The 15068-nt window shown below is 31.7% G+C and overlaps 1 long non-coding RNA gene across 1 annotated transcript; it reads left to right on the plus strand.

Annotated features, from left to right (window-relative positions):
- The first annotated feature begins 8063 nt into the window (after positions 1-8063).
- On the plus strand, positions 8064-8505 carry LOC135146223 (uncharacterized). The gene is made up of 3 exons (XR_010283747.1): positions 8064-8107; positions 8271-8377; positions 8433-8505. It is a non-coding gene; the product is annotated as an uncharacterized LOC135146223 (long non-coding RNA).
- The last annotated feature ends 6563 nt before the right edge of the window (positions 8506-15068 follow it).

Consider the following 15068-nt stretch of genomic DNA (forward strand, 5'->3'; position numbering starts at 1 on the left):
TGAGGTTTGTAGTTTAACTGCTAAAACATCCTTCTCGGATAAGCTAGTTAAAACCTAGCCGACCCCTCAATAAATTTTATGGGTTACAGAGAAAATAATTAAAATCTCTGTTAAGGACACTATTTAACCCTTTTTGAAAGTCCTTTGGGCGAATAAAGGTCGCAAAAATTAGTTTTCTTTCTCTTTGCTTACCTCACATCCTGTAATCTAATTATGTCTTTATATCTTAATACCTGTAACTTTACTTTTATCCGGGATGGGCGTAGGCAACTAATTTTGTTAACTGTGTAGGTGCCTGAGTGCAATGTATCTTGGTGCTGATGGTTCATATCTTGAGAGCCTCGCGATATTCAAGTATATTCTTCATAAAAGTAAAAATGCATGATAAGGCCCACAGGTTCATGTCGTAAAGTGACCAAAAAAGGTTGGCCCTATAGTTAAAATTCGCCGTTGGACTCGGTATATATTCTCCGACAAAGGCTTCAGAATCTAACCCATCTCGTTGTACGTGTCGGATATCTATTCTTGGGCTGATTAAATGTGTAAAGTAGTTTAAATTAGCCTTGTAGTGTTTAGCAATACTCAACTTTACTTGGCGTTCTTTGGCGTGAGCTGAAACATCAGGTAGGCGAAACTAATAAAGAATTGAACAGCCTTACTAGGTGAAATCAAGAACGAAGTCTTACGTTTACTAAGAAAAGCTCTAGGTAAGACCTACGAAACAAAAGATTTGCACTTAAAACTTTGCAAAACATTCGAGTCACGTTAGATCTTCGGGAGGTAAAATACTATTAACTATTCAGCGAGACTAGCACAAACATGTTAGGCTAAAATCAGTTTACATTCGTTACTAGACCTGGCAGTTAGTCTAATGGTAATTAAATCGGCTTTGATATACTAGCTGTGTTGCCTGTGTTTTGCGCCTTGCGTCTCTCTACTTGGGGTTCACAGATCCTTTTACTTGTATTAAAACCATTTGGTAATTCATAGCAATACCTACGTTCCTAGTCGTATAGTTGCGGGCGAAAGCTTCTGAGGTACTTTAAGTTCATGCGGAGTCATACTGGTAACACGGAGGAAGAGGGGTTGCTATGATGGGTGATACCAAATAACACTTGTAGCATGCGAGTGCATACGGAATCTAATTGGAAGACAAAATGAGGCGTTAGTAATTAGTGGTGACTAATAACTACAGTACTCGCTTACAGTAATACGATGGAAAATTATGTAGTATATTGTATACCATTATACTAGTTTTAAATCGATGTGTAAAAGCACAGTACTTGGCTGAATTCAATAGTGCTGGCTTATGCATAGTATAGTATTAGTGTATTAGTTTATTTACTAGCATAAACTTTATTGAAATAACACACACTTTAATTACATTTTTGGCAAATATAATATCGGTGCTCAGCACACACAGGTAATAAACACTTAACACAAGAAGTCTTTTCTTTCCGATCTAAAAATCGTTCACATAAGGCACACAAGCTTGTTTTGGTGTATATTATTTTAAACCTCATTGCTCGCCACTTATAATTTTAAGAATTGCAGATCTATCTCCTTCGTTAGTGACTTAGTAAATCTTCTTTCCTTATGAGGTTATGCTAATTGCAGTCAGATTTTAGAGAGAAATTTTTTTTTAGCACTTCTTAGCATTTAATTAAAAATAAAACAATGAATTGCCACCTGCTTAGTCAAGTAGACTATAAAAATACCATAATGATCTTATGGTAAACAAATTTAAGTACGTAAGCATCTGCTTAAAAGTATCTACTGCACCTTCAGTGACTGTAAAAATTTATTATATCAGGGCTCTTATAAGATTTGTCAATGCTTTATCGGAATGCAATGTAGAAAGTACTATTACTGACAAAAAATATTTGGCGGGTAAAAGAAACTAAAATTTAGTTGTGTTCAAAGCCAAACTGGGATAAAAAAAGTCGGCTTACTTTATTAGGATGATGTCTTTGTAGAATTCCTTTTAGTTTTCCATCAAGTTTACTAATTATACCCACACAAATGGTGCTACTTACTAGTGTGTATGTATTATTATTATTAGTCACTAATAACCAGTAACGAGCTTATTGAAGAATAAAATAAAATTTTATAAACATGTTAAAATACAATATAAGTAAAAATAAATTTACTAAAAAAAGACTTTTGTCAAAATGCTTTTACTATATATATTTAAGGAACTTTTTGACTCGTTTATAGAGAACAAGCTCATTAACTGGTACTTGAGCAATGCAATCAATTGAGTGTATGAAATCATCTCAAACCTGCAGCGGTCCTTTGCTTTGTTTCGATTTCAGCAAGTAAGTCTTATGTTATCCAATCAATAAATAACTATAGCAAACTGAATAGAGAACTGCTATGATTGGTAGCACTGTATCGTTAGTTATACATTTTAACTATCGCCAATCCGCGATATAAATAAAGGTTATCGTATCAGCGTCCAAAAAAGATCGAACTTATGTGTGCACGCTCGCTGCGTTGGTAATTCCCGGTTTCTCATGGTACTTGAGGAACAGGGAATTAAGACTAAGGGGTGCCATCCAAGGATGGATCCGTATGCAGGTGTAAACTAGATAAAATATCGTAGTGTCTAGTAACCATCTACGGCGATTGGGTCCTTTGAGTTAAGACGAAATTCGTAGTAATTAAACCTCACTGGAATACTTACCAAACGATCGTTGTGAATATGGTTACCCTGTTCTATTAATGCTAGTCAAGGCCTGCATACCACTTTGGAGAGGGGCATACGCTTATCGTTACGAGTGCAAACACATGCTCTTAAAAAGGGTAAAAACCGCGCAGTGAACAGGTTCATTAGGCAGGTTCTATCTTAACTGCATCGAGAGGACTATTACTACTATCTCTAACCTAATGTAAAAGTTAGGTACTACCATTGACGGTATGAGTTTAGCATAATATAGCTGACTTGATGACCTGTCGGACGAAAGTACTTTACGATCTGGCATGAGCGTATACTAGGGCTGCCGTCCTGCGACAATAGAAATTTTTTTTTTTCATATAGGCTTCTTAATTTGTTTTTCAGTCTCTTCTTTAACTTTACCTGCGGTTTTTCAAAATAACTTATGGGACATATACTAGGTTACCTTTCGGAGACGACCCTCTGTGGAAATTAATGAAAGTTATGTGTTAAGTCTTTAGGTTCACTTTTAGCCTTTTGATATACACATATAAATTGCATGCACGCTTCGACTTGTAGCTTCACTAACCGCGTGCGAAGGCCTTTGTTTTGACTGGTGCATGCAATGAGTAACATAGAAGCATTCTCCCTTGTCCAAGGGATTGCGGTGGAAGCAGGCGGCTTCGTCGTAGCATATTGCGGTCTAGCCCAGGCTTCGGCTATCGACTATTGATTCTCGCGTTTAACGGTCGTGTGACAAGCAGTTTTAGTTTAATATTTTTATTAATTTTTGCATATTGCAAGGAATTTTTCTACCTAAATCTTTGTCCACTTTCGTTTGATATTAAGTTGTGCTCTCGACACAGTATATTGACGCTTTCTGTGAAAAAAACAAATTTATAAATTTGGAGTTATATTCCATGTGTTTTTAAGTTATAGAGCTGGGGCACATTTCTATTTTGTGACCCGTATGTTTTTATGTTTTGTTTAAATGCTTTCGTATATTAGACCATAGTAAGATATTTTATAGTTTTTTTTAACAATATTTGTATTGTGGGTTACTTCCTGCTAAGGTAAGGGATGGTGCGGATACTTTTTCAAAATTTTTTAAGTAATTACAACATTTTCAAACAACTCACGAGAACGCATATGAGCTTACTCAAGTTAAAAACCTCTAAATATATCAAGTACAGCAGTTCTACTTATTATCGAGATCAGAGTTAGCAAGAAAATTCGTCAGTGGTATATGCAACTGTCTAAAGCTTAGACCAGAAGTATTAAGAAGCCACTAAAGAGTATTAACCCAAGCTCGCAGTACTCTCTGGGTTTTAAAGTCTTTTTCTAATATCTACTATGACCTGCCGATGTGAAGTCGTTGCGTCAGTAACAGAATTAGTGAACTGTCGTCTTAAGTTATTATATAAACGTGCTTAAGATTTAAAATGGACTTAAGAGGATAATCTAAGTCTATTACAGCTTCTTTTCCTACCAACTAATGATCATGTTAATTGCATCTTTTTTGCGGCCACCCTCTTGGAAAGGTTATTAGTTTACAAGCTTGATCTTGTTATTCCCGTTTAATAAAAAAAGAATTTAAACCCCGCAGTTTAAAATTTTTAAGTAAATATATATTTGAAAATCCTTAGTTGAGAAATGTTTTTTTATGTTTTAATCACACCGCTTCGAAAAGAATTATGGACGTAAAAAGGAGGAACATAAGTACTTTTCTACTTTAGTAAAACAAGCTAGTTAGCTACTATTTCTAGAGTCTAGTTAGTTAGTTGTGTTCTACTAAAGTAGAACTAGCATTATTATAAAAGCCTTAATTCCCATGGCAATAACTTAATTAGAATTTACGAAAGAAGAGTATTTCTAAGTGGCGTATTGAACTCTCGCAACAACTGTTATTAATTAGGGTAATTTATTTACGAGTATTTTTAATAACTACATTTTGTTTAGTCCTTTATATCCAAGTCTCAAATTGTGTGTTAAAATTAAATATTGTTACCATCTCTGATATATTTCTTATTTATATAGGTCTTGTTTTTTTAACTGAGTGTAAACTTACAAATGAAAAGTTACCGATAAAACCGAATCCTCTTCTCTATAAAAAAAATTATTTAAAACTAACTCTTTCTCAAGGATTAAAAAAACTCACAAAATATGTTTAGAGAAACTTTAGAAATTTTTTTTCTAAAGTTGCAGATGATTTAACGGGCATCCTAATAAGTAGCACATCAATTTATGATAATGACAAGGGAAAATTGCAAGGGTTATAAAAATACAGGTAAAAATATTAACTGAACTAATAAAAAAATACACTAAAAAACTTTTTTCTTGGAGCGGTTTCTTAACTACCTTTTTTTAAGTAAAAGTTGGTAAAAAAAAATAATAATAATAAGACTTTAGTTAATTTTGATTTCTTACCAATTTACTCTGGCAATCTTCATCAAAACGTCGACAATGGATATAGTTGGATTTTTTCCTTGCCTTTTTATCCCATTTATTCGCTTGGAACTATAGTATACTTGTTAAAAAAAAAAAAAGTTTAAAAAAACATAAAATGAATAAACACAAAGTAACCTAGTTATAACAAAAGAAAGGTTATTTATACCTCCTAGTAGTTTACTTTGAACTCCATTTCTTAGTACCAAAAATTCAATATTACAAATTCAATGGGCTTTAGCTACAAAGAAAACCATAAAAGAATCTTGTTTCTAAAAATGGGTTTTTCTAAAAATATGGTAAGGCCCCTAATATTTAATGGTTATAACCATCCAAGAGTGACTCTTTTTCTCCAAGTTCTTGAAATCATAAATACAATTTTCGTTCGTTCTAGGAAAAAGTCATATGGATTCTAAAATAACAGATCTGATATTTCAAAAGGTACAAGCCCAGGGGTATACGCACGTTAGGTAAGAAGGTTAACTACTGTTAAGTCCTTCATTTAATCATTTCTAAAGCGTTGTGAATTTTTTAATAAAATTAAGTAAAAAAGACAGTAGAAACAAAGAAGAGCGGCGTTAGGGGTTATTCCCGGGTTTTTATGTATATAATGGATAGAATTTGTTTTTCTTGATAAGGTCACTCTTAGGTTCAACAGACTGGTTCCGTTCCCATATAGTGATTCTATTCAACTTGGGCTTCTGCCTTCCTTCATACTCTAGCATTCTCTACCCTGGTTGTTTTTAAGTGTGGTACTTGGCGTGCGTAATGTTAAATACTTGCGACTTTTTAGTATATACCTATTCAGTCCCTTTCCTTTATTTTAAAATCTTTGTTTAAAATTCCTTAAAGCACTTATGATTTTAGTGTTTTTTTAGCACCATAATCTGGAGATAAGTAGGGGTTCAATTGATAAGCAGGGGTTCAATTAATTGGGATTCCATGTTATTTATTTGAGGAAAAGTATACTATTTCTGTTGTTTCATTGTTCTTTGGGGGTCTTTAATAGCAATTACTTTTGCAGCCATCTTTGATCATCTTGTTTTTGGTTTGCGTAAACTGATTTGTTGTGAAACATGTATCGTATTGAATATATAATATTTGTCTTATTCTTTTGTATATTACAAGGTTTCTCTGCCCGTCTCATTCTCCTCATTTTGTGTGTTGAGTTGGTGAAGTGTGTAGTATGTGCTTATATGACCGTTTATTTTAAGTTCTTGTTGCGATGTATCGTCGACTTTACTTTAGTTATCCTGATAATAATATATTCCTCAATTTCATGATCTTTCTAGTTTTAAATTAAATTTTTAATTCGTATACTGCACACTAAGTTGGCGTGGACTACATTATTTTATTAATTGTTTAAATTTGAGAGTTAGTTTTGTTTTCATAGTTATGTCCTATGAACTTGCAACTGAAAAGTTTTTAGTGTTTAATATATTTCTTTACTCCCAAAGAACAGTATTGTTTTTGAATTTAGAGGCGACTTTAAATTACTGCGTTTGTCAATGTTGCATCTAAATACTGAGTGCATTAATTAAATAAAAAAAACTTATGTGATACAGTAAAATAAGCGTTATTATCTGCTATTATTTACCCAATCCCAACTGAAGAGAGTTCAGGCTGCATAACCTTGCGAAAGTAAAATCTGCGCGTTGAGCACTCGCATTGTCTTCCGGTGCAGTCTTAAATCTAAGATGACGAGGTTAAAAAGAATGAACTTATTAGAGTTAGTAAATATCTAAGTTTCTATAGAACACAACTTGTTGTCCAAGCGAGTAAGATCCACTGAAAGCCACTCATGAAAGATCTATAGAATGAGTGATTTGACCTAAAATTTTATTTGTTTCCGGAACAATTGTAAAATCGATAAAGTAGCATAAATATTGGCTAACTGCACTTGACTATACAGAGATAGTAACATGTACTCATTTGAAGGGTCTCTGGGAGATCTGAGTATATGCGTCTCTAGAAGTTATTAGGTACGAGTACTATATATATAAGCCGACCATCCCCATAAAAACGCGCTGTGGAAGAAATTTTATTATTAATAGAATTGAAAACCCAGTATAATAATTTTTTTATGCTTTTATATTAAGCAAGTGATAATAACTATATTACGCGTAATATACCGGTTCTTCAGATAAGATCTAAAACAAACGAAGAGGCATTAATAATACTGCGGTACAAAATAGTGTAAAAACCATAACTTTACCTTCTTTTATAGAATTAAGAAATTTCTAAGAATTTGGAGTTTTACTTTCTTCAAATTCATAGCTTAAATGGAAAACACATGTTCTCAATCTTATGCTTCACTCCATGATTGGTGGTTATTTACTATTAAACTTACAATTAAAGCGCTTAAGCTCTTAGCGATAGATTGAGTCTTGTACAGTAACTTTTCATCATTTCAAAGTAGATTTCGCTTTTTTTTTTACTCTGAGTTTTTGGATGCATTAAGTTTCAATTTGAACAGTAAAGTAGAGAAGTTAGCCTAGCTTTAAATAACTGCGCATTCAACTTCTAATCTGCATATTTCGCATATCTTGATATGCTCCTTATGTTATTTAAAAAAATATATATGGTTAGTTGCGTTATCCGCTTCCATAGCCTTGTGATTCCGAGGGTACTTGGATACCTTTGGGCTTGAGACATGCCTGGTGGTGTTAACCCTTTTTTTTTCCGTGCTAGCATCTATTTTTTTGTTAGCCCTTACTTTGGAGGCGCCTTTTGCCTTTTCATCTCTTTTGCTAAGGCGTTTAGTTAATTCTTAAATGGTTTTTGTTACATTTTTTATTAGTTATGTCAGTAATTACGGCGGTCCTTCACTAATACAACTCTAGTAGTTAAGTTAAAGCTACACTTTTCTGTATAAGGATGACGAATATTCCCTCCTTTTTTTTTAATTTTTAAGGACCATTTTAATACTTACGGTACCAAATACAATTATTTACCCTTTTATTGCTCTTTAAAGTAAGTAACATTATGGAACTCAAATCTCTACCAGTTAAGTGTTTGTGTATATTAAGAAGTTAAAACCTTATCTTTTATTTATAAAAACAGAGCTTGTCAGAGCATGGTAAAATTTGGCATTTCTTACCATAATTTTATATAATATAACTTTAGAGATATAAAAACTCTACCTTTACTGTTTAACTACTAATATTAGGATGTGTGTACTTGGCAGCCATAGCTCCGGCTGCACGCTTTTCAAGTTTTATAGGCCTGTGTACCCCCACCAAAAACCATTTTATTAATCCCTTCTAAATTTCTGGGGTAAGTACTTACAATATTTTTTATAAAATTTATATTTTACTTTCTTTATATACAGGGTGAAAGGGCTGTACTGCTTACGTGGACTGCTTGTTCAGTCACAAGGCTAATAGATTCAAGAAACTATATCTTAACTTATTTTTTCTATCATTCCTTACTACTTCTTAAGCTGTGACGATAGCACTGTATACAATATATATGATGGTCCTTTAGAAGAGAAATCTTATGCTATTAAATATATATAATAATTAACTAATAATTATATGATTTAATATTAATATGCAATACTCATAAAAGTTCTTATAGGGCTACTTTAAAGCTTGGATGCTTGGAGTGGCTACATTGCCATTTTGTACTATAAAAGGTAAAGAGTTATAAAGATCTCTCTTTAAAAAAAAAGTAGGTGGCAACCTTTCTATTAAAATCCTACAGTAATTGTTCTATTAAAAGAAGGACAAATTTAATTCATGCATACGCCAATATTTTTGACTTATTACAAACATATAGGTATAATGGTGAAATACAAAACATGAAGATGCTAATAAAAAAAACAATAAAAAATGACACTACTTTTGACCAATAATAGCTAAAACCCATGGTTTATAGGCGACTGAGTGCTATAAGACAATAAGGTTGTATCACAACAATTTTTATAAAGGTTTGTCCTCAATTTTTAAAGTAATAGTTTTAACGTTCAACTCTAGGGTGAAGAAACGAGAATTTTTTAAGTTCAAATAGTAAAACTTGTTTTTTCACCCCTAGCCGTGGTATACTGTAAAAATTCCATCCTAAAATTGACATAAATAAAATAATGCATCTTTAGTTGCCGAACAGATGCCAACTTGATTGTGAAAATACTAACGAGTTTCTAGGGTCACCTTGCACATTGGCTTAGAATAGGGACTGGCGCCATATACATTCTACCCACTAGGAGAAAACACAAAGGTGTTAGTAAGTTACCCAGTAGCATATTAGAAGCGCGTCAATACTAGTTAACAATGAAGAATTAATGCACTCACGTACCGTTGCCCATGTCAGCACTTTACTATTAATATCCTTATTTAATACCTACTTAGAAATAACAAACTAAATAAAATAGTCACTATCGCTTTAGTACGAATATCAGCTAGAGTTTAATTTAGTTCCAGGCTTAAAGCGAGAGCACGTAAGGATAACCAGAGAATTAAGCTTTTAAACGCAGTAAGGCCTTTGGAAGCAGCGCCAAAAGTGTCTTCTTTTATTAAATTACGTATGCGATTACTGACTAAAGATACGTTTTATACCAACATAGCCTCCGACTCCACTAAGTCGAAAAGATTTGCAGGAACTAAAGTGAAGGAGTTAGATCAGATAGCAGTAAAAACAACTAGTAAGTAAATAAAGAATTAAGATAAGCTTACAAATTAAAATCCTTCCCACGCAGGAAAACCAGTTAAACAGTCTTATATAGTTTTATGCTATGTCATGTTCCAGTTTTTATCATTTGAAAATTAATTTATAGATTATTTTTTATAAATTTACTATTAAAGTTAGTACTTCATGTAGAGCCTTTCTAAGTATACTCATTAAAGCGACGCTGATAATTGTCTAACTTAGAGGTGCTAATATAAAAAAATTATAATATTGTTTAATTAAATTTAGCAAACGCGGGATCCATATTATGTTGTGTTCAGTAGAATTTTTTAAGTTAGAATTTTTTTAGAAAGTGTATCGCTTCTAACAAAATTATTACATATAAAATATCAATACAAAGTTTCAAATGATAATTAATTTTCGACATAGGTTGAAAAAAGCTTTACAAACATTCATAATTTACACAAAGAATTTTAAGTTGTGAGGGGAAATTTTAATTAGAGAAAAATAATAATAGTTTCTAAGAACACCACTTCGACTACCACGTATTAAAAAATAATAACTGTATTACTGCTCTATACTAGTTTCTGCAGTTAACTATGAATTAAAAACATAGTTCTCCTTATACTCCGCGTCTTTTTCATTAGACAAAAGGCGCTCTTCTAAATTTTATGCATTTTTGGCTGAACGGTCTATTCATATGTTTGCATATTAATTAACAATTTATGTAAATTTACTAAAAATAATAATTGATAAGTTATTTGCGGTAACCAATTTCATTTATTCTAATTTTAACTGGCTTTCTTTGATAAAATTTTTAGGCTTTTTAATGGGACTTTTTTCTTTTCGCTGAAAAACTGGCTTATATATAAAAGATTCAGTTAAAAATTAGTTACTTCTTTAAACTGCTTTCATTAGTGTTAACTAAAAGTTTCACTTTATGTAGTTTGTAGCCATAAGTAATAAGTAACAAAAAAAAAGTTACAATTAATATCTTTCTTAAAGAACGTACTGCATTTTAAATATGAATGGGCGGCTTGCAAGTTACAAATATATTTATGTCTGAAATTACTTCTTCAAAACATATCAGCTATATAATTAACATATTTACAAGGTCTTTTAATTCTAATCTGCGAAGTTTATTTGTACCCTATCGCAGAACCCTCAAATAAGAATGATGCATTTAACTAACAACATAAGCAACATAAAGAGTAAATCGCTGGAAATTAGTAATAAAAAAGTGAAAGCGCAAACGCTTAGATATGTAATCCTTCTTATTTGCCTAAAATTATACACATTTCGATGAGCGTACGTAGATATATAATTTTAATTCTTCATTTTACGAGTTTGCGGATAATTTGCCTTGTAATAAAGCAAAGAAAGCAACTTTATAGGTTAAGTCAGCCATTCTAAAAAGATATTTTAACATGAAAATACTTAGTAAGTTAAGTTTTCAAAATAATATAGTTTAACTCGACTTCAATTAACTTAATATAATTTGGGTTGTAATTAAGCAAATCAGCAAACTTATAGGCTGTTGGCCATACTAAAAAAACATATATTTTTCAACATGATAGTTTAAATCGACATCTTCGTTAAAATCAGTTTCCATTGTCCAGAAGACTTGCAGTTTGTAAATATAATTATTTTTACTAGGGGAAGAAAATTTTTTTTACTTTGAAACACTAGAAAAAGGTTCCTCAAAACAAAATCATGACTGACACAAATTTTAGTTGCCCCTGGCAACTATCTAGTAGCTCGCTATACTAAACTATGGTCTCTTCAGTGAAGATAAATTTAGATTGTTTACACTTAGGCCGTGAGAATCCTGTACGGATAGATCCTATAAATAAAAAGTTGTCAAAACTATAAGTTCAACGCCTATTCTAATTGCTGATACATCCCTTTAATATATTTATAAGTCTAGCAATTCGTCCTTAAGTGTATAGTGTTATAACCAAGCGAGTTATAAAGTCCTATAAAGATAAAAAGCGCAAAAATGTGTGATAGAAGTAACGAAGTAACACTGTTGCTAATTTTAGATAAGTGGAAATTCCGTTAAGGTAGGTAGCAAAGAACGAAGAACTAGGTCGTAGGAAAAAGAAAACTAAACAAGGAAACTATTGATACTAATATCGTAGAAATAGGATTAAGAAGATCGAGGAACAAAATAACTAAGAAAAACAGAACTGTAAACACGTAATGATAGCGCTTTATTATAAAAAATATAGCAAAACCTGTTTCATTTGAGAAGACGTAATTTTGACTGGTGCAAATGCGCCCCCAGTACTTAAGTATTGACTAACCGCCAGTCTGCTTTGAAAACAGATTCGCTTTTTACCTAATACAGTTAGCTTGCTCGTAACCTAAGGCAAAATAATATATTGAAATAACTGTGACATCACAGCCTTTCCACCGTTTTAATATAAAGTCGGCTTTAAACTGTCGTGGCAGTCAACAGTATTCTACGTAACGAAGAAGGTTTATAGCACCTAGAGGTTGTATCCAAATTTTAAACAAATTGTTTTTAAACATTTTAAATTGTAATATCAATTCATATTTATTAAAAGATAAAGTTTACTTTAAAACGATTCTCATAAAGAATTATATGCAGCTATAAAACCTATTTTTTTTTTTATAACTAACGGCAAAAAAAATATTGTATTAATAAATATTGTAATTTCTAATTATGAAAAAAATGTTGTTATAAGTTATGCTTAAGGCTTCAAAAATTTACATATTTAAGCTATACTATATTAACTATAATTTGTTAAAGTAGCTTTTTTTTAGTCAATAATAAATCAATAAAGTATCGTGGACTATATATATATATATTTATTTAAGTGAGTGTATGACGTGGGGGTTCAATGCTTAGAGCACATAATCAATTGGTGTATTAGAAGGGGTGCCATGCATACAATTTTTCTTGTTTTTTTATTTGGATAGTGCGGAGTTGTAAATTATCATGATAAGTTATTACATTTTTTATATTTACGACAAAACTATATTATCCAATGTTTTAATCTATAATATATAGTTAAAGGGGACTTTAAGTTCGTAAGTCGATACTTGAGGTAAAATCGACATTAGATAACTGGATAATGAAGAACAAAGAATACTGTGAAGAAAATTTAAAGAAGTGTTATTTTATTATGTTGACGGGCCTTTCGTAAATTATAAAAGATTTAGAATAAATTTGGAGGATAAAATTAATAGATGTTCAAAGCTTTGCTTCAAACCAGGCTTAGTAGCTTTTTTTTTAGTTAATTTAACTAATAGTCGTTTGAAAGAAGGCTTTCTTGTACCTGGGCTAGTATATGGGAAAGTAAGTGAAATTGGCTTAGACTTATTGGCTGATAGAAGTTACAGATCTTATAGAATTATAAATAACCTTCTAGTTACCAATAATGAAGCTATTGTGAATTATTTATTTAGAAGAGGAAGGTTCTGTACCTTGTGTCGATGGAGTTAGAAGTAGCCATCAAAGAAGTTAAAGCGAAAGTATGTTTGAAAGTAGTGAGGTTGCTCCTATAAATAAGTGCTTATAAAAATTTTAATTTGCTGAAGGTAGATGACGTTATTCTCTGTAAACCTGCTAACCCGTTAAAAGCGGGTTATTAAAAGAAATCACAAGAACTGCACAGATACCGAGGAGTGTGCCACCGAAGCATCGCTTTGAGGAGAAAAGAGACAATTTTTATTTCAAGGAATTGATGATATCGAGGGAGAAATGGATAAGAACTCTGTGTGATGTTGCATGCAAAAATATAATAAACCTATACAACGTACAGGAAAAAAATATAAAAAAAAAAAGAATTATTTAATAAGAAAATAATAAGAGGATATGAAATTAATAAATTTACTATTCCCTTTCGAAAATTTGGTTCTAATATTTAATGAAAAAATATTTTATACGTAATATTACTTGCGTACAATGAAAAATATCTGCGCGAGTATAATTTTTTTTAATAAACTTTTTTAGCACTATAACGTTATCTAAAGAGGTGATAAGAAAAGCATTTATTTATTTTTTATAAACTCCCTCAACAGGCAGAGAACCTTGCCGAAGTACGCGTGAGTATTTTATGAAAATTTAATTCTAAACAATGTATTTAATGAGATAACTCGAAAGGGGATAACTTGTTTCTAATGAAAATAAAGTTTTTTATTAGACCTGTTATATTCATATTAAAACCTTGAACTCATAAATAATGAATACCTCCACTTATAAAACTATTTATCGAGCACACTTTAATAAACATGATAAAATTATAAACTAAATATTTTTTATAAACAAACCTAAATAATTTTAATAATAAAAAATTCATTACTAATACTTATATTCAACCTCAGAAACATGACTTCCTGTAACGAGAACATTAGCGGGAATCAAATCCAAGTGGTTAGCCGAGCCTCGCTTTTGACTATGGTTTAATTTAGTAAACCGAGATCACTTCCTAGTTTAAGGTTACTAGTTTCTTCCAACTGGATTCAAGGGGAGTTTAGAAGTAGTTTATTTCACCTTGGAGATTCAGAGAACCCTTTTCATTGACCCTATCACTAGAGTTTTTAATAGTTTCTACTTTAGGTAGAACAAAATTAATTAACTACCGACCCGGAAACGATAGCTATCAAGCTTGTCCTACCAAAGTAGAACGAAAAAAAGGAATATAATTAAGATTAATTCTCTAAAGCGCTCAGGCCTCAGTTACAGTCTGTCTGAAATATGACTTAAAGTTCTCTTATTGAAAGATATTCTCTTAAAATTGCTAAAAAGTCATCGGTGGCTAGAATCTAAAGGCAGGTACTAAATTTTTCTATGCAAAAGGTTCGACTTATAATTTTGAGCGAAAATTAGCTACGAGTGATAACATTGACGTTTGCCCTGTTGGGTGATTCTTGGAGCTTTAAAATAAATAGGCTAATAATCTTGCTAAAGTAAAAGCTTAAGCGATGTATACTAGAGTTGTCTATAAAATTTGTTTATTTTTATAAGCAATGAAACAGAGCTATCGAAACTTAGATTCCAACAATAAAACAAATGATCTTGGTAAAATAGCTAAGTTTAGTTAGTACTTCTGCTTCTAGCTACTAAATACGGTATAAACTTTTCGCGTGAACAGGCTAGCTAAATGAGGAACTGAAATAACTCTCTACTTGAATCCAGGATCGTCGGTGAAGTTAAACTACTATGATGCAATTGGTTTGGCCAAACAACTAAACTACAGTAACTTGTTTACCTCGCCCTATGTATGATAATGTATGCTGCTATATATTCTATGTGATACGCAGGCGTGTGCGCTATTTGTTATTAGTGTTATTTATTAGTATATTTTCATCG

Source organism: Zophobas morio, unplaced genomic scaffold, assembly GCF_036711695.1.
Source record: "Zophobas morio isolate AGI-343-1 ecotype UQ-CSIRO unplaced genomic scaffold, CSIRO_AGI_Zmor_V1 ptg000215l, whole genome shotgun sequence".
Lineage (NCBI taxonomy): Eukaryota > Metazoa > Arthropoda > Insecta > Coleoptera > Tenebrionidae > Zophobas > Zophobas morio.